General features: G+C 31.4%; 1 protein-coding gene and 1 long non-coding RNA gene across 7 annotated transcripts in view; one reads left to right on the plus strand and one right to left on the minus strand.

Moving 5' to 3' along the window:
• Window positions 1-3568, plus strand: part of LOC143234262 (uncharacterized) — a 16245-nt gene extending 12677 nt beyond the window's left edge. For all 5 annotated transcript variants that reach the window (XM_076471489.1, XM_076471488.1, XM_076471492.1 and 2 more), the window contains exon 6: window positions 638-3568. The gene's annotated coding sequence lies outside the window, so the exon portion shown is untranslated. The remainder of the gene's footprint in view (window positions 1-637) is intronic.
• Window positions 1-18559, minus strand: part of LOC143234268 (uncharacterized) — a 24904-nt gene extending 6345 nt beyond the window's left edge. The window contains exons 1-3 of one of the 2 annotated variants that reach the window (XR_013018572.1): window positions 18509-18559; window positions 11011-11093; window positions 10183-10312 (exon numbers count right to left, since the gene is read on the minus strand). This is a non-coding gene — a long non-coding RNA (uncharacterized LOC143234268). Of the gene's footprint in view, window positions 1-5740; window positions 10313-11010; window positions 11094-18508 lie in introns of those variants that run through there. The other variant, XR_013018571.1, reaches the window with a different exon arrangement.
• Between the last annotated feature and the right edge of the window lie 7 nt (window positions 18560-18566).

The raw sequence follows: 18566 nt of genomic DNA on the forward strand, positions 1-18566 counted from the left end.
AACCTGACAGTTGTACAGTGTGTATCAGAACACACACTTATAAGGAACCTGACAGTTGTACAGTGTGTATCAGAACACACAGTTGTGAGGAACCTGACAGTTGTACAGTGTGTATCAGAACACACAGTTGTGAGGAACCTGACAGTTGTACAGTGTGTATCAGAACACACACTTATAAGGAACCTGACAGTTGTACAGTGTGTATCAGAACACACACTTATAAGGAACCTGACAGTTGTACAGTGTGTATCAGAACACACACTTATAAGGAACCTGACAGTTGTACAGTGTGTATCAGAACACACACTTATAAGGAACCTGACAGTTGTACAGTGTGTATCAGAACACACAGTTGTGAGGAACCTGACAGTTGTACAGTGTGTATCAGAACACACACTTATAAGGAACCTGACAGTTGTACAGTGTGTATCAGAACACACACTTATAAGGAACCTGACAGTTGTACAGTGTGTATCAGAACACACACTTATAAGGAACCTGACAGTTGTACAGTGTGTAAAACAGTTTAGAATAAAATACTCTTTAAGAAAACACCAAAGAACACACAGTTGTGAACACACAGTTGTGAGGAACATTACACTTGTACAGTGTGTGGAAAAGAACTTAGAACAAAAAGGTTATTTAAAAAATCATCAGAAATCACACTTATAAGGAACCTGACAGTTGTACAGTGTGTATCAGAACACACACTTATAAGGAACCTGACAGTTGTACAGTGTGTATCAGAACACACAGTTGTGAGGAACCTGACAGTTGTACAGTGTGTATCAGAACACACACTTATAAGGAACCTGACAGTTGTACAGTGTGTATCAGAACACACAGTTGTGAGGAACCTGACAGTTGTACAGTGTGTATCAGAACACACACTTATAAGGAACCTGACAGTTGTACAGTGTGTATCAGAACACACACTTATAAGGAACCTGACAGTTGTACAGTGTATCAGAACACACACTTATAAGGAACCTGACAGTTGTACAGTGTGTATCAGAACACACACTTATAAGGAACCTGACAGTTGTACAGTGTATCAGAACACACACTTATAAGGAACCTGACAGTTGTACAGTGTGTAAAACAGTTTAGAATAAATGGTGAATGAGAATAACATGTAAGAATGCATTGTAGGAACAACATTTCCAGTTATAGTTTGGGAATAACATTAAAGGAAAGCAAGGAATCTTTTGGTCCATGTTGGCTGCCCTGTTCACTGAATTAAACCATTGAAAAAATTAAACCAGTTGTCTTAATATTCTTACTGTAAGATATTAAGAAACATGATGCATCAACACTGTCAGTTTTGATAATAATCTTATATACCTCATTCAGCTCTCTTTTAGTTCTTTTTTGTAAGAGTAAACGTTCATAGATGTTAACTTATCCTAAAATAATATAATCTACACCTCATATTATATCCTGGTAGACCTCTGAATATACTGATTTCTTAGGAATTAAAAATACATCTCTGAACACAAACAGTTATATAGTCTGTGGAAATACAACATAGAGTAAATAGTTAATTACAAGAGACAAACTTATGATACATCTTCCTGTTTTAGAAAATACAGTTTCGAGATGGCTTGAACGGGTAGTAAGAGAAAATTTACTACAAATGTACATTGTTTCAACAAGCAACTTTTGTCATCAACAGATACAAGTTGGATAGTTAACCCAATCTAACTATTTTCTGAAGTATTACAAAGATTTGACCCATATATTAAGTAGAGTTGTATTTCAGGTATCTGAAAACAAAGTGGTGGGTAAAGTATGAAAATTAATTACTGTATTAAAAGGATTTACAGAAAGGGTAGTTTCTTGTACAAGAGAAATGGATCTATTACTGAGTATTAAAACAGGGCTAAATACCAAGAGAAACTATGACATTTTAGTGGGTTGAGAGAAAAATATGGATTAATGGGAAATGTAAAACCCACGACAATGTTATTAAAAAGCCAGAATAGTGTAAAATTATATCCTAATGAATTTACTTGTATCCTAACATTAAGTTTTTATCATTAAATAAATTTTACTTCAGAGAAAGTTTATGGATTCAAAAGAAAATTATTAATATCACCACCAGAGGGTTTTACTGATTAAAAATTTTATCTTCTTCAATTATTTCATGTGGGAATCTTAAAATTTATCATTCTCGACAAGTAATGTGTTCACAAAAGAAGTTTAATTCATTTTTAAATGCTTTGGTAAAATATGAAGGAACTAGTTGAACCTAGAAACAGCTGTCTCCTCATTCCTATGATATAAATCAAACTACTAGTTCCTATTCCAAACAAAACTCTCTGATACTTTAAGTCTTGTTAGATGTACAGTTCCCAAAATATTAATAAGCATAAGTTACAAACTTTACTATTGAATTCTTCATTGTCGTTTACATTTGTAGCAGTCATAGTTAGAAATACTTAATTTGGTTTGTTCTTCACTTAGAAACATTTAACTTTATGTAGAAATCCAACAGGTAAGGAAGCATATTTACTTATTCACTAACTTATTTATAATTATTTCAAACCATAACTTTGAGAAGTAACTGTAATATGAATATTCTTTTTGTAGATCATGTAGCCAGCCATATAAACTGCTAACCTAGAAAGTATAAGTTGAAACCTCACCCTTATATAGTAAATTTATGGTTGATTTTGGTGATGAAATCCATGAATCAAGCAGCATAGCAACAACTGAATTCAGAAATTACAATATGCTATATTTTCTTGTCATTACATTACTTTAAAACATTTTTAAGTGTTTGTTATATTAAAGCTCTTATAATTTTACAAAAGGTTTTCATTGGGAAATAAAACCTACATAGTTAAAAGAAATACAAAATGCTTTATATAATCCTTTGCAGAGCTAAAATGTCAAGTGGTTAATATTTTGATATTATATTTAACGTTTATAATATATTAATTATAAAGTTACCTACATATAAAATTTACTGTTCAGTGGTGGAAAGAAAGAATTAAATACACTAATTGACAATTTTATATGTGTTGAATTTTTTCTTTCAGTATTAAGATATGTATAGAAGTATCTTTGTGTAATCTACACATAATGAATTTTACAGTTGGAAACTTGTGATATATGTTGAGTATGAATGTACCTATTCTGATAATATTATTTTCTACCTGAAGAGAAAAATAGACTACTGATATAGAAATGTAAAATTATGAGACTGTTGTGTTTTAATATTTTTTTTACTAATACAGTGTTATTGTTTTAAGATTGTTCAATTTATGTCATACTGATTCTGGTGATTGTGCATAAATAAAAAACAGTGATAAAACTTTGCACATTTTAACCTTGAAGGGTTTTTGTATTTGTGTAGCCCTCTAGTAGCACAGCACTGTGTTTGTGGAGTTACAATGTTAAATTGAGAATTTCAATACCTGTGGTGGTCAGAGCAAAGATGGTTCCTAGTGTATGCCATTGAAAATTAAAATTATTTGCAATTGTAAAATGTATGATGGTGAATATTGGTTTCATTTATTCTTTTTTCTCATTATTGATGTTATTAAATAAAAAGATGTTAAAAGTGACTTAGGTTTTATCCTTTTTTGTTATGTTAATTAATAAGCTTTAACATACCAAGTAATGATAATTTAAAAGATCTGATGAAGCGACTCATGTTAATAATGTGTAAAGATGCTTGATATTTATCTTCCACAGAACTGAAATATCGTGTTGTTCAGAAAGTTATGTTGTAAGGTTGTACTTCATGTCTTAATGAAATTGCTATATGAATTTGGATAAAACAATTCTTACAACATTTTTCACTTTCATTATTTGATCCATGCAAAGATAGGATATATTTGGTTAATTCTGTAGAAATTCTAATTTAGTATAGAAATCTGAACCCAGTAGTTAATTTACCTGACTTATGGAAATGAGATTTCATGGATCATGACTTGTCCTTGCAAAACAGAAATATTTCTTCTGAACTCTTGGGTGCAGTGTAAAAAGTTTGTCAATGAATAGAGTACATAAGACATTAATGTGTATTGATTTACCCCAATCATTTAGTTTCTTTTCGTCATGAATTGTGGTATTTATGTAAGTGTAGAGACTACAAATCTATTCACGTAAATTCTGACGTTCTTTATTTGATAATACTTAAAAACTATCAGGTGTTCTATCAATACAGTATTAACATAATAGCACAGGCCATAATTAACATGTACCAATATATATAACTTTTCACTTACAGTTGAATATAATTTATGCTAATTCTGTCCGGTAACATTCTACTACACAATTTTAAGCAACAGGAAAATTGTACCAATAGGTTCGAAAGATCTAAATTTCTAAAAGGAGAAACATCCCATGATCCCTTTGGAACGTGTTACTTTGGGTAATGTACATTGTTTCGTTTGCAGCGATTTATTTTATTTGAGTAATTACGTGTTATTAGGCTATAGATATTCTTAGAAATTGGCATCATGTTTTTCAAATAACAGTTCAACCAGAAGAAGGGAGGAAAAGCTACTATTGCACCATCACCTCAATTGATAAAAAAAAAGTTCTCACTTATAATAGTCACAACAAACGTTCGTATTAACGCGATAACAATAAAAAGGCAAATAAAAGTTGTATTACATATAGCCTTAAAATACTTTGTTTCACACATTCTATGTTTTACAATCGTATTATTGATCCTCCTGAAATTTCAAAAACTTCGTCTTAACTTTTGTAAACCGATAAGGTGAGATACAGTTTATATTGTTGGTTTGCTGCAGTTGGCATACAATAAACTTCGAATGCTATAATTGTGATTAACCCTTGTTAATCGGAAAACAAATGATATTTGACAAGCAACGTTGACAGATTTCGAACACTATAACACATGTAACTTAGTGCATTCTCATCACACATCAATATTTTACAAAAATATTACATAACTTTAGCGGTAAAACAAATCGGCTTATAAACGACGTGAGGCAAGCTCCATGTTGAATGAATTGTATCTGCAAAATTAATTCTCTCATCGTGAACCTTAGATAAGATATGAAGGACGTTCCATACTGGAAAGAAGACTTGATATTATTTGTAAGTTTGTAAATCCTTTGCAGGTGCACCATTATTTCTATAAACTATTTATACCAGCAGTTATTATAAATTGCATTATTTTTGTATTTAGAAAGAAAACTGTGTATCGATCTTGTTGGTAAATATCATAAATTTAACACATATCGACATTTTATTAACTTCTAAATTCAAGTTACGGTTAAAATTAGTTTCAGCTATTTTAAATTGTTGATACTTAGCATAATAAATTGGCCTGGCATGGCCGAGCTTCTAAGGCGTGCGACTCGTAATCCGAGGGTCGCGGGTTCGCGTTCGCGCCCGCGTCGCGCTAAACATGCTCGCCCTTTCAGCCGTGGGGGCGTTATAATGTAACGGTCAATCCCACTATTCGTTGGTAAAAGAATAGCCCAAGAGTTGGCGGTGGGTGGTGATGACAAGCTGCCTTCCGTCTAGTCTTCCACTGCTAAATTAGGGACGGCTAGCACAGATAGCCCTCGAGTAGCTTTGTGCGAAATTCCAAAAATAAACAAACAAGCATAATAAATTGGAAAATCATCTGCGATAAAACATAATACCAACACACTTTGTACTATATTTTCATATCAATTCCTATTCGTCCTTCATAAATTATTCTGTATAAATGTACCTTTAAAGTTTATTTTTAAAGGGTTGTATACAAATTTACGCATATAGTTATGTTTAACCATTATTATGGTAGAAATTAAAATTAATATTCTTACACTTTTGTTGACATTTTTACAAATCTTAAGACCTATATAGATTTCTGTCTAAGGGTCACTAACATTGAATGAAAAGTATTGAAAATGTTCAATATCAATAGAAGTATATAAATAACTGCAATATACTGAAATGTAATATTACAAGGTCACAGACATTTAATTTTTAGATAAATTAAAAAATAGTAAGTTAGTCGTTTATGTCAAATTTGACCCTGTGAACTAATTATTCGCGTTTGTAACAATTTATATATAAATCAAACCATAAGTCTTAATTAAGACAAGTTTCTTGAATAACGAAATAATCCTAAAAACTTCATCTATTAAATAAGATATTGTGCTCTTAGATTTTTTGCTGTTCCTTGGCAGCAAACTTCCAAGAAGATTAGACAATAGACTGAAAAATAAGTTGTAGCTGTATATTATTTATAACTAGTTATTTTAGGTAATGTGGCTCAATTATTGTTGTTAGAAGTGTACTTGCCTAAAAATTCGAGTTCTGTCGCTAATTAGTGTGTTAATGCTCAGGGTGCTGATGGTCGCTTTGTTAATTTTCTGTTTCAAAACATTTATTTAATATCTGACGCAATATCGGGACCAGCTGTGGTTGGAGTGAAACCTATTCAGGCAAATGGCGTATCATTATTGTTGGGAAACGATTTAGCTGGTTAAAGTTGCACTCCCGAAAGTTAAACTGGAGAAAGTTCCATATTGCTACTTTTCAAAAATGATGTTCTTATGACAAAATGGAGACCATCAAATATGCCAGTTTCAGAGAATTGGGCTGCAGTTTATCAATTTATTGTTCCAAAAGCATATCACCCTGAAATATTAAAAAGTGCTCATGGCAGGTTACATATGTATCAAGAGGAGATGCAACAAAATTATGAAACATTTCTTTTGTCAAAATATTAGGCAAGATGTTTGTTTGGTTTACCAAAACTTGTTATACCTGTCAATTGGTTGGAAAAACTAATCTGACAATTCCAGTTGTTCCAATATATACTCTTCAAAAAAAAGAAACGCAAAAGGCAAACTTTGAGACAAATTGTTAACAAGTTTATTTCAGGTAGTTCTGCATGACATGTGTGAAACTTTGCACATTCATTGCTGAACATCCAAAGTCTGCAAAGGCGAAGTCCACGCTCACTAGTTGAAGTTTAACGTCACTCAACGTCAATAACGAGTATGCCCCCGTGTGCATCAATAACTGCTTGGCATCTCCTGCCCATGGAAGCGATGAGATGACGAATCACATCCTGTGGAATGGCTGTCCACTCAGCCTGCAAAGCCGCTGCAAGCTGAGGTAGAGTCTGCGGTTGAGGTTGTCGCCATCGCAGACGTTGGTCCAACTCGTCCCAAAGATGTTCAATGGGGTTTAAATCTGGTGATCTGGAGGGCCAGGGAAGAACGTTGATGTTGTGGTGTCTCAAGAAAACAGTGGTGAGTTGGGCTGTGTGAGGACGGGCGTTGTCATGTTTGTGGATTGTCTTTTGTTATAAAATTACACACTTTGTTTACCACATCTATGATTCAACTTGTAGGTCTGTTTCTAAATGATTCTAATTCTTGTTGGTTAATAAGTGGTGTTTGATATTCAGTTAATGAATGGGTTAATTAAACTTTGCTACAGATATATTTTGCTGTACATGTCACAAGATTTCAGGTAGTCACATTTGAGATTTAACCCTGTCACAGTAGACCGTATCAAAGGTTGTATCATTGCATTTGTTGACTTGCTTTCAAAATGTTATTGGACAAGTATTTTATGAATCTGTGTAATTAAATTTTATATCCAATTAGAGATTATAATTCAAATATTGATATTATACTTTTTTTTTTTAAAGTAAATACAAAAAAAAAAACAGCTAAAGCTCAATTTTTATGTCATGGAGTGTGTTGAATGCAGCATTAGGTCAAATAAGATGTTTGTCATATGATAATACAAAGTCCATAGTTGTATATAAATTAGGAACTCAAATGAACAATACTAAAAAGCTAGAATATATACAATGAAACCTTTTAGTTTTTCTGTTTGCTGAGCTATCCTTATGTTTAGTGAATCAACATGGTGCTCTCCAACTGGTTTTTTCTTTCCATTTTTGGAAATGGTTTCTTATATAAACTTCTACATGTGTGACATGTGAATAACCAATCAGAAGCTCAGAATATCCCTTTAGTGATTTTTCTCAGCCGTTTCCAAATTCAATTATTTCCTCTTTTAACCTCTTCAAGATTTTTGTTTGACACAAATAGAGCTTTGCAATTAAATTTGAAGAATTATAATAAAATTCTGTGGTATTAATGAAGTAATTAATGATTTTTTGGTTATTCAAGTATGTATGTCTACTTGAATTCAGCACAATCTTATAATTGTGTGTGGTATACACACACATCCATCATAAGTTTTTATCAGATAATTTATATATGTACTTCATATTTCAGAATATGCTTATATTTTTTTTAATATCTCATTTTATTTCTGAAAAATGTCAGAAGTCATGTATGAAGCAGGTATAATTTCACTGTGAGTTACAAACACTCATGCAACTGCCATGGAATTTTGTGCACCTACCAGCATAATAAATACATAAACTTCCATGTTTGTGAGTCTGTAATTATCTATAGGGTTTACAAGGTAATCATCATAATGCTATATTTCTCCACCAACAGGAGAGTAACACAACCTTCATGGGTTGTATTCCTTGTGAGTATTTGTGTATGATCATATGTTCATTTTTCCCTAGTACTGCCTATTTTCAGACTTGTTTCTTTTTCAGTTCTTTTTGGGTGTTTAGTTATTTTGATCAATTGGATTTGTTTATTTACTGCTACATTCCTTTATCTTTGTTGCACATTTGTTCTGTCCACCTAATTAGAATTTTATTTTCTGTTGTCATCCCTTTCCTTGTTTGTGTTCTTTATCACATTGAATAAATAAAATAAAAGATTCAATGGCTACAACTTATCAATCATTCTATTTCTTTCAGATATTTTTCCCCTTTTGTCTATGATCATCATCATCATTCAGATACCCATACTTTTGCAGCTTTTTGTCCTGTATTAGGACTGATTAATTTATTCCTTAACCCATCCATTTCACAAAGATATTACATTCCTATAATCTGTTGTTTTTGTCCTGTTTTATTTTTCATGGTGTGATTCTTCTATTTCTGATACTCTTTGAGGCTATCCTGCTCAAACTGTTCCCTCTCATGAACTCCATCAATGCTTGTTTTGTTTATGGTATAACCTCTTGTCTGTGGACTTATCCTCATCCAATTTCACAGCTTCAATTCATCAGCTGAATCATTTGACATATTTTGTTAGGTCCAACATAGCCCACAATCACGTCACAGTCTGTCTTTGTAACATAGCTTCCAATCAGCTCAATTATGTCACAGTCTGTCTTGCTTCCTTTCAAAACTGACCAGAGACCTCAAAGAATGGTGTGTGAACTACATCTAATACATTCAACTATAGTTGCATGTATTACAAGATGTTTTTATGTACTCTAATGTTACCATCCCTCTAGTTTACCCTAGGCTGTAGTGTATTGAACTTAGCCTGCTGAGTTTAATTTCCAGCTTCATCACTAATCTTGTACATTTCAGGGAAACATTTTATGCTGATCTTTTCATATAGATCCTGAAAAAATACCAAGTACACCAAAAGTTGGGAAAACTAATAGAGAACTCAAACCAACTACCCAACTTACATGTAGAACCAAACATTAAATTCTTTGTATTTGATGTCATCAGATCTCACCAAATGGTTATCCTTACCTCATAGGAATTGTTTATTCAAAATCTATATCAAGCAGGGAAGTACAGAAATCTAAAGCTGATCTGCTCTTGCTTGGTGCCAACTATTGAGATGGGGTTCCCTTAAAAACTTCAACACCATATCTGTATAACTGTCTAGACATTTCAACAGTTTTCACAAGAAAAACAGAAAGCAGACAGAATGAAATGTAATTATTCACTCAATCCTAGCTCATACTTTGATGTCTTTAGTCATGTTAACCATTATGCTATCTTCTTATAATGATCCATTTCCAGATGATTGTGCCTGATGACAATGGTTCACTCATACTTATGTGTTTTAACATATATCATTTACTCGTCATTCTTAAAGTGAAGCCCAAAAGAACAATGACCTCTCAGTCCCAAGCTGCTGGAGAAGTGGATATGGGGAGATTCATTTACAAGTGGTGTATTTCATCCAATAAACAACCAATTGGGTAACACTTAATTTGAGATATATGGTTGGAGATGTGGTGCATTACAACCATGTATGATATCTGTTGAGTGATACCTGTTGTATATAACTAAAGTGAAATGATTTGAAACCTTATTCACATTGTACATTCTAACATTTCACCCACCTTGAAAATATGTAACCACCTTCATGACCTTTGGTCTATTATCACTTTAACATTAAAAACCCATAAGGTGTTCCCTTCTTCAGAAAGATGCAGTCTTTCACTGGTTGCTGCTCCACTAGGTGACTCCTAGCTGTTAATGGTGTACAGAGGTATGTAATATATCTTTAGTTATTTTATTTAAATATTTGATACAAAAAATTGTAATCATCTAAAGTCATACCATTTTAAAAAAGGTATTTAAATGGTTTTTAGTACTGTTTACACATATAATTAAGTTCCAAGCAATAGTTTAATTAATTATATTATTTTGAACTAGTAAACTGTAGAGACTATGTGTGATGATAATGCTAGCTGTTCAATATTAGATTGCATTTATCCAGGAGAAAACAGAACAGTCTGGTGATCTTGTAGAAGAAGGTATTATTTCAAAGTTCAGTGACAGTAGTGATGATGATTTATATAGTTCAGACAAAATTGTTATGAATGTGAAAACAAAAACTGAATTTAAAGAAGAAATAGAATCTACATTAGAAAGTACATATGGTAAGTACACATACTTTTTAAAACTCAAGTTCTTTGACACTGGCTTGAGAGAATTAATTATTGTCTTGGTATTTTATTAAATACAAAAAAAATGATGTTTGTAATTATTTGTATAAAATGAGACAGAAAGAAACTGTAACTGACCTGTGTTTATCTTCCTGATTATTTATAAATAAGGTTTTTAATTAATGATTGGGATCCATATCAGTAGATTGTTTGAACCTATACAGAGAATGTATTTCTATCATTTATTTCTATAGATATGATTTATTGAACACTACTTGCCTTGTAGAACCTTGGTTTTTAATCATCCCAAATACCTATGGTGAATGCAGTAACCAAACAACTTCTAATCATAGTGATGGTACCTAAAGTTCAACAATGAATAAGTGATGTATCAACAAATAATATGGTCTAAATCTTGACATTTACGAATACATATCATTAACATTTGAACATTTAAAAGTATAGTTATGTTTACAGTGAGTTGAAGAATTAAGAGACATGAATTTGAATCAAGTCATAATTTTTCTGGTTTGGAACTGAGACAAAATGAAATAATTTGCCTGTTACAACTTGTGACTTGATTTGCATCTCAACTTAAATAACTTTTTTGCAGTCCAAGAAGAAAAATACAATCTTAAATTTTACTAAACAGATCTTGCCAAAAGGATGTCATGGACACAATACTCCATATTTACATGAACTCAAAAGGTCATGAATCTCGGGGAGCAATAATTTACTCTAAATGCATGTGTATCAGTGAACTTTTATAATCCTAGTATCAGGGTTAAGAATACTTAAAACAAATAGTCTTCACTCAGAACTTAGTTAGTCATATTATACACCAAGCACACACCAACACACTTATTGGAGCCCTTATAGTGTAGCTGGTCCAAAATAAGAGATACTCTATACTTCCTTAAACTGTGTAATTAAACTGGATTTACATCACCTTGATTATTGCATATGAGACACTATTCGTGTATAATCAGTTTGTCTTAGTGCAACATCATATTCAGTAATATCCATGGAGTCATTCCATGTCAAATCATCCAGATTTTGGAAAAATTTCCAGGTGACCCCCTCAGAATGCCTTGAAAAAATTCACATGTGGTCATCTACCCATATAATGAAAAATTGCCAAAGATTAGATCAATATCTCTAATAGTTTCTGATTTAAAGCCCTGTAAAATTTAGTAATTTTTCTATTTTGGCAAATTCATTGTCTGGCAACTTTGGCGACTTAAAGCTGCAAGAGTAATGGGGGTAGAAGGCTGAAATTTGCTACACTGACTGAATTAATCTCACAGAATTCAAAAATGGTCTCAAACCAAGTTTATCTCTCTCAGGATTTGCATAGTGAGGCAGTAATATCACCTGAAAACCCAAAACTGTAAAAAAAACTGGTTTATTTAATAAGCCATAGCTCTAAGACTTAATATGATATAAAGCTGAATTTTGTTTTCCAATTTCCTATAACACAGGGGTTCCCAACCGGTGGGGAGTCGCATAGCCTTGTTAGAAGTAGCTTGGGATAACATTAATTTTATTTCATCAATTACATTTTCATGTCGCGAGTGCCAAAAGGTTGGGAACCCCTGCTATAACATATCAGTTGATAAATCAGCAATTGTTGTAATTAAAAGTCTGTTAGATCTCCTTTAAAGACATTTAGTTGCGTGCAACTTTTTATGATTTAGCTAAAAATAGCCCTACTTCAGGCCACAGTTTGACCATGTCACCAGTTATTCAGCCTTTTCAGATTTTTACCATATATTCTCACATCTCTGAATATGATCTACAAAAATATCAGAATGGTGTTCAACCTACGTTTTGAGTTATTATTTTTAAAATATCCACTGCCCCCTAGATGATTTGACATGGAATGACCCCATGTTATATCATTTATTTCTGTTAGAAAGGATACCCTCCAAAGAAGCTATTATTCCAAACTGAGAGGTACAGTGGACTTGCTTCCTTATAGATCTGTTGGATACTGTTATGGTAATATTTTATCATTATGACTCGAGTTGGACAAAATGACTCGACATGGACTTGCAAAAAAGAAAAAAAAATCTAAACTATGCCTGATAATCATTTGAAGATTTTATGATGATCAATCATTTAAATATTTACAATATCTTTTAAAATGTAGTTTAGAAAGATAGTAGATGAAAGAGCATTGGTTGTTGTAATATTCTGCTGTCTTATTTTTACAGGAGATTTTACTTTTTCCACTAAAATCCTTTGGAAAGTGGAATGTTATCAACAACTTGTTTTATGTGGTTCAGGTATCAAAGTTTGTAAAGATTGAAACTGGGAAAAACTTCATTATAATTAGTTTTAGCTTTAATATTTTCATATATGTATTGATCATATGGAAATATTAAATGTACTTATATCTTCATCAAATATATTATTATCTATGATATGACATCATTTATATATTTATTTCAGATACAAATACCAGTGTGAACATCCACTGTGTGAGTGAGTGTCCTGGTTATAATGGTATAAAACAAGATTACTATACAGAAGTTATAAAATCCTCCAAATCAAACAATGAAATATGTGGAGAAACAACTTTAAATGGAAATAACATAAGAGAATTTAGAACATTGGATAAACTAAAACAAAAACAGAGGGTACAACCTGGTGAGAAACCATATCATTGTGTCGTTGATGTTCAAACGTTTGAGAGAAATAGTCCATTAGAACAACACAAGAGAAATCTCACCAGGGAGAAGACTTACAGTTGTGGAATTTGTGGAAAATCATTAGTATCAAACAGAAACTTAAAATCACATCAACGAATACTCACTGGGGAGAAGCATTACAGTTGTACAGTGTGTGAAAAACAATTTAGAACAAAAAATGTTTTAAAAAATCACCAAAGAACACACACTTGTGAGAAACCTTACAGTTGTACTGTGTGTGGGAAACAATGTAGAAGAAATTAACAATACATCAAAGAATACACACTGGGGAGAAGCCTTACAGTTGTACAGTGTGTGGGAAACAATTTATAACAAAATATCAATTAAAATATCATCAACAACTACACACTGGGATAAAACCTTACAGTTGTACTGTGTGTGAAAAACAATTTATGACAAAAGATTCTTTAAAAAAAATCATCAAGGAACACATTTGTGAAGAACCTTACAGTTCTACAGTGTGTAAAACAGTTTAGAACAAGTGGTAAGTTAGAATGTGTAAGAACACATTCTAGGAAGAAACCTTAGAATTATAGTTTGCAAAAAACATTTTATAAGAAGTTATACCTAAGAAGAACATCTTAAAATACATACAAAGAAGAAACTTTTGTTTTGAAGTTTATAAATATAATCTGGGATAACTGCAGGTAAAGACTACATGAGAGTTCAGATGGGAGAGAAAATGTACATAATTGTAATCTCCATATCTCAGCAGTTAAAGCAGAGGGTTTACCACATAAAATGTATAGTTTTCACTGCAGTGGTTGAAACAGCACACAACAGATTTTTGTTCAGTACAGAAGCATGTTGAATAAGGAAAGCAAGGGATCTGTTGGTTTGTGTTGGCTGCCCTGTTCACTGAATTGATTAATTTAAAAAAATTAAACCAGCTATCTTAATGTTCTTATTGTAAGATATAAAAAATATAATGCATCAACACTCTCAATTTCCATAATCTTCAATACCTCATTCAACTCTCTTCTAATTCTTTTTGTAAGAGTCAGCATATCCTGATTTGTATTTTTAATTCCCAAGAAATCTATATTCAGAGGTCCACTAGGATGTAATATGAGGTGGAGATTTTATAATTTTAGGATAAGCTCTTACAGTTATATATTTTATGGAAACAACATAGATTAAACAGTTAACCAAGGAAGACAAACTTATGATACATCTTCCTGTTTTAGAAAATACAGTTTCAAGATGGCTTGAATGGGTAGTAAGAGAAAATTTACTACAAATGTACATTGTTTCAACAAGTAACTTTTGTCATCAACAGATACAAGTTGGATAGTTAACCCAATCTAACTATTTTCTGAAGTATTACAAATATTTGACCCATATATTAAGTAGAGTTGTATTTCAGGTATCTGAAAACAAAGTGGTGGATAAAGTATGAAAATTAATTACTGTATTAAAAGGACTTACAGAAAGGGTAGTTTCTTGTACAAGAGAAATGGATCTATTACTAACTGAGTATTAAAACAGGGCTAAATACCAGGAGAAACTATGACTTTTTAGTGGGTTGAGAGAAAAATATGGATTAATGGGAAATGTGAATCCCAAGACAGTGTTATTAAAAAACCAGAATAGTGTACAATTATATCCTAATGAATTTACATGTATTTTTACATTCTGTTTTTATCATTAAATAAATCTGACTTAGATAAAGTTCATGGAATTAAAAGAAAATTATTAATATTACCACCAGAGGGTTTTACTGATTAAAAGTACTATTTTCTTCAATTATTTCACATGCCAACCTTAAATTCTCAACAAGTGATGTATTCACAAAGAAGTTTAATTCTTTTTCAAATTATTAGGTAAAAATTGAAAGAACCAGATGAACCTAGAAACAGCTCAGTTTCCTCATCCCTATGATGTAAATAGAAGTTTTAGTTTTAATTCCAAGCAAAACTCTTTGGTACTTTAATCTTGTAAGATATGCAACTCCAAGACTAAAAATAAACAGACATTCTGGTGAGAAACCTTACAGTTGTATAATGTGTGGGAAAAGCTTAGATCAAATTACAACTTAAAAATACATCAAAGAATACTCACTGGGGAGAATCTTTACATTTGTATAGTTTGTGGAAAACACTTTAGAAAAAATAATGAATTCGTAACTAATCGAGGAATACATACTGGAAAGAAACCTTAGAGTTGTCCAGTTTGTGAAAAACAATTTAGAACAAGAGATAGTTTAAAAAAATCATCAAAGAATTCACACTGGAGAGAATCTTTACAGCTGTACAGTGTGTAAAACAATTTATGGCAAACGATGATTTAGAATAACATGCAAGAACACACACTAGGAAAAAACCTTACAGTTATAGTTTACGAAAAACACTTTATAAGAAGTTATACTTGAGAAGAACATTTTAAAATACGTACAATAAAGAAACCTTTGTTTCGAAGTTTATAAAAATAATCTGTGGATAACTGCAGGTAAACAATACATGAGAGTTTAGACTGGAGAAAAAACTTATATAATTGTAACCTCCATATTTCAGCAGTTAAAGCAGAGAGTTTACCACATAAAACGTACAGTTTTCATTGCAGTGGTTGTAATAGCATATAACAGCCTTTTGTGCAGTTTAAAAGCATGTTGAATAACATCAAAGGAAAACAAGGGATATTTTGGTTCATTTTGGCTGCCCTGTTCACTGAATTAAATCATTGAAAAATTAAACTAGTTGTCTTAATATTCTTACTGTAAGATATTAAGAAACATGATACATCAACACTGTCAGTATAAATAACAATCTTAAATACATCATTCAACTTTCTTCTAGTTTTTTTTTATAAGAGTAAACATGTTCATAGATGTTAACTTATCCTAAAATAATAAAATATACACCTCATATTATATTCTGGTAGACCTCTGAATATACTGGTTTCTTTTGAGAGCAAAATACGGATTAATGGGAAATGTGAAACCCAGGACTGTTATTAAAAAAACTTGTATCCTAACATTAAGTTTTTATAATTAAATAAATTTGACTCCAGAGAAAGTTTATGGATTCAAAAGAAAATTATTAATATCACCACCAGAGGGTTTTACTGATTAAAAATTCTAGTTTTAATTCCAAGTAAAACTCTTTGGTACTTTGGTCTTGCTAGACATACAACTCTAAAACTAATAATAAGTATAAGTTACAAACATTACAATTGAATTATTTGTAATATTTTACATTTGTAACAGTTGTGGTTAGAAATACTTGATTTGTTATTCACTTCAAAACATTTAACTTTATACAGAAATTCTACAAATAAGGAAGAATATTATTGTATTTATTAACCTAATGATAATTATGTCCAATCAAACTTTACAAAGGTAACTGTGGTATGAATATTCTCTATATAACCCATGTAGCCAGTGTTATAAACTACTAACCTAATTATGAAAACCATGAATCAGGCAGCAATGTAACAACTGAATTCAGAAATTAAAATGTGCTATATTTTCAATCATTATATTACTTTAAAACGTTTGTGAGTTTTAGTTATATTGAAGCTCTTCTAATTTTACAAAAGGTTTTCTTTAGGAACTAAAACCTTCACAGTTAAAGGAAATAAAAATATTTTGTATTATCCTTTGAACTGCTAAAATGTTAAGTGAACAATATTTTGATATCATAGTTGATGTTTTTATTGTATAAATTACTTCGTTACTTATGAATGAAAATGACTGCTCAGTGGTGTAGAGAGTGAATTTAATATATGAGCAGGCAATTTTAATGTGTGTTCAACTTTTTTTCAGTATTAAAAAATATATAGAAGTATTCGAACAACACACAATTAATTTTACAGTTGGAAATTTGTGATGCATGTACCTATTTTTATAACATTCTTTTCTACCTGAAGAGAAAAATAGATTTACGATTGTTCGTTTTATGTTATACTGATCCTGGTGATTGTGCATACAATTAAAAACAGTGATAAAACTTTCTACATTTTAACCTTTAAGGATTTTTGTATTTGTGTAGCCCTCTGGTAACACAGCAGTGTGTCTGTGGACTTACAATGCTAATTCACAATTTCAATACTTGTGGTTGTGAGAGCACAGATAGCTCCAATTGTAGCTTTGTGCTTAATTAAAAATGAATGTGTAACCAAGCTATTGAAATTTAAAAGTGACTTAGGTTTTATCCTTTTTGGTAGATTAAGTGATAACCTAGAACATACTAAGTAATAACGTAACAGATCAAATGAAGAGACTTATTCCAATAATGTGTGAAGATGCTCGATATTTATCTTCTACAGAACTGAAATAATGTGGTGTTAAGAAGTATGTGTGGTAATGTTATACTACATGTATAAATGAAATTGCTATGTACTGGATAAAACACTTCCTACAACTAATTTTTGTTGTGGTTATTTGATCTATAAAAAAGGTAGGATATATTTGATTCATTTTATAGAAGTTCTAATTTAGTATTGACCGAAGGAAACTAGTAGTTAATGCACATCATTCGAATTGTGTCCCAAAATTTAATTAAATAACAATTTTTGAATAATTTTGATATTAACTGGAATGTCATATTTTGTTACTAGTTTTTGCCAAATGTTGATTACTTTTCTGCTGATGTCGGGAAAATATGGTTTCGTGATTTTTTTTTAAATCGTGGGGTTTATTTACTTTTGTTAGTTGATTTTGTTTTCTGTCCAGGTTTGTGCATATGTTTTCTACTGTTTGAGGAACATTTGGCAAAAACTAGTGATAAAATATGACATTTTAGTTAATACCAAATTTATTCAAAAACCAGACACAAAACTAAGGTCTATACTGTGTAAAAACTACACTGACAAACACAACACCAACAATATTTATAAAATACAATGTGATAACTGCTACGACTTCTATATTGGATAAAGAAGTAGAAGATTGGAAACCAGATTCAAACAATGCAAAAAGTTACCGTCTCACGTTTTCGAACACTGCAAATCAAATAAACATAGAAAACACCCAAATAATAAAGAAACAAACATAAACGAACGAAAAATTAAAAAACCTTATTTATACAACAGCTCAAGCCCAATACAAAGGAACACCCTTTTACCTATTTTTCATAAATATATTCCAACATCTAAGCACGCCCTCTACATTCCTACACTCAA

The sequence above is a fragment of the Tachypleus tridentatus genome, chromosome 12 (assembly GCF_004210375.1).
Source record: "Tachypleus tridentatus isolate NWPU-2018 chromosome 12, ASM421037v1, whole genome shotgun sequence".
Lineage (NCBI taxonomy): Eukaryota > Metazoa > Arthropoda > Merostomata > Xiphosura > Limulidae > Tachypleus > Tachypleus tridentatus.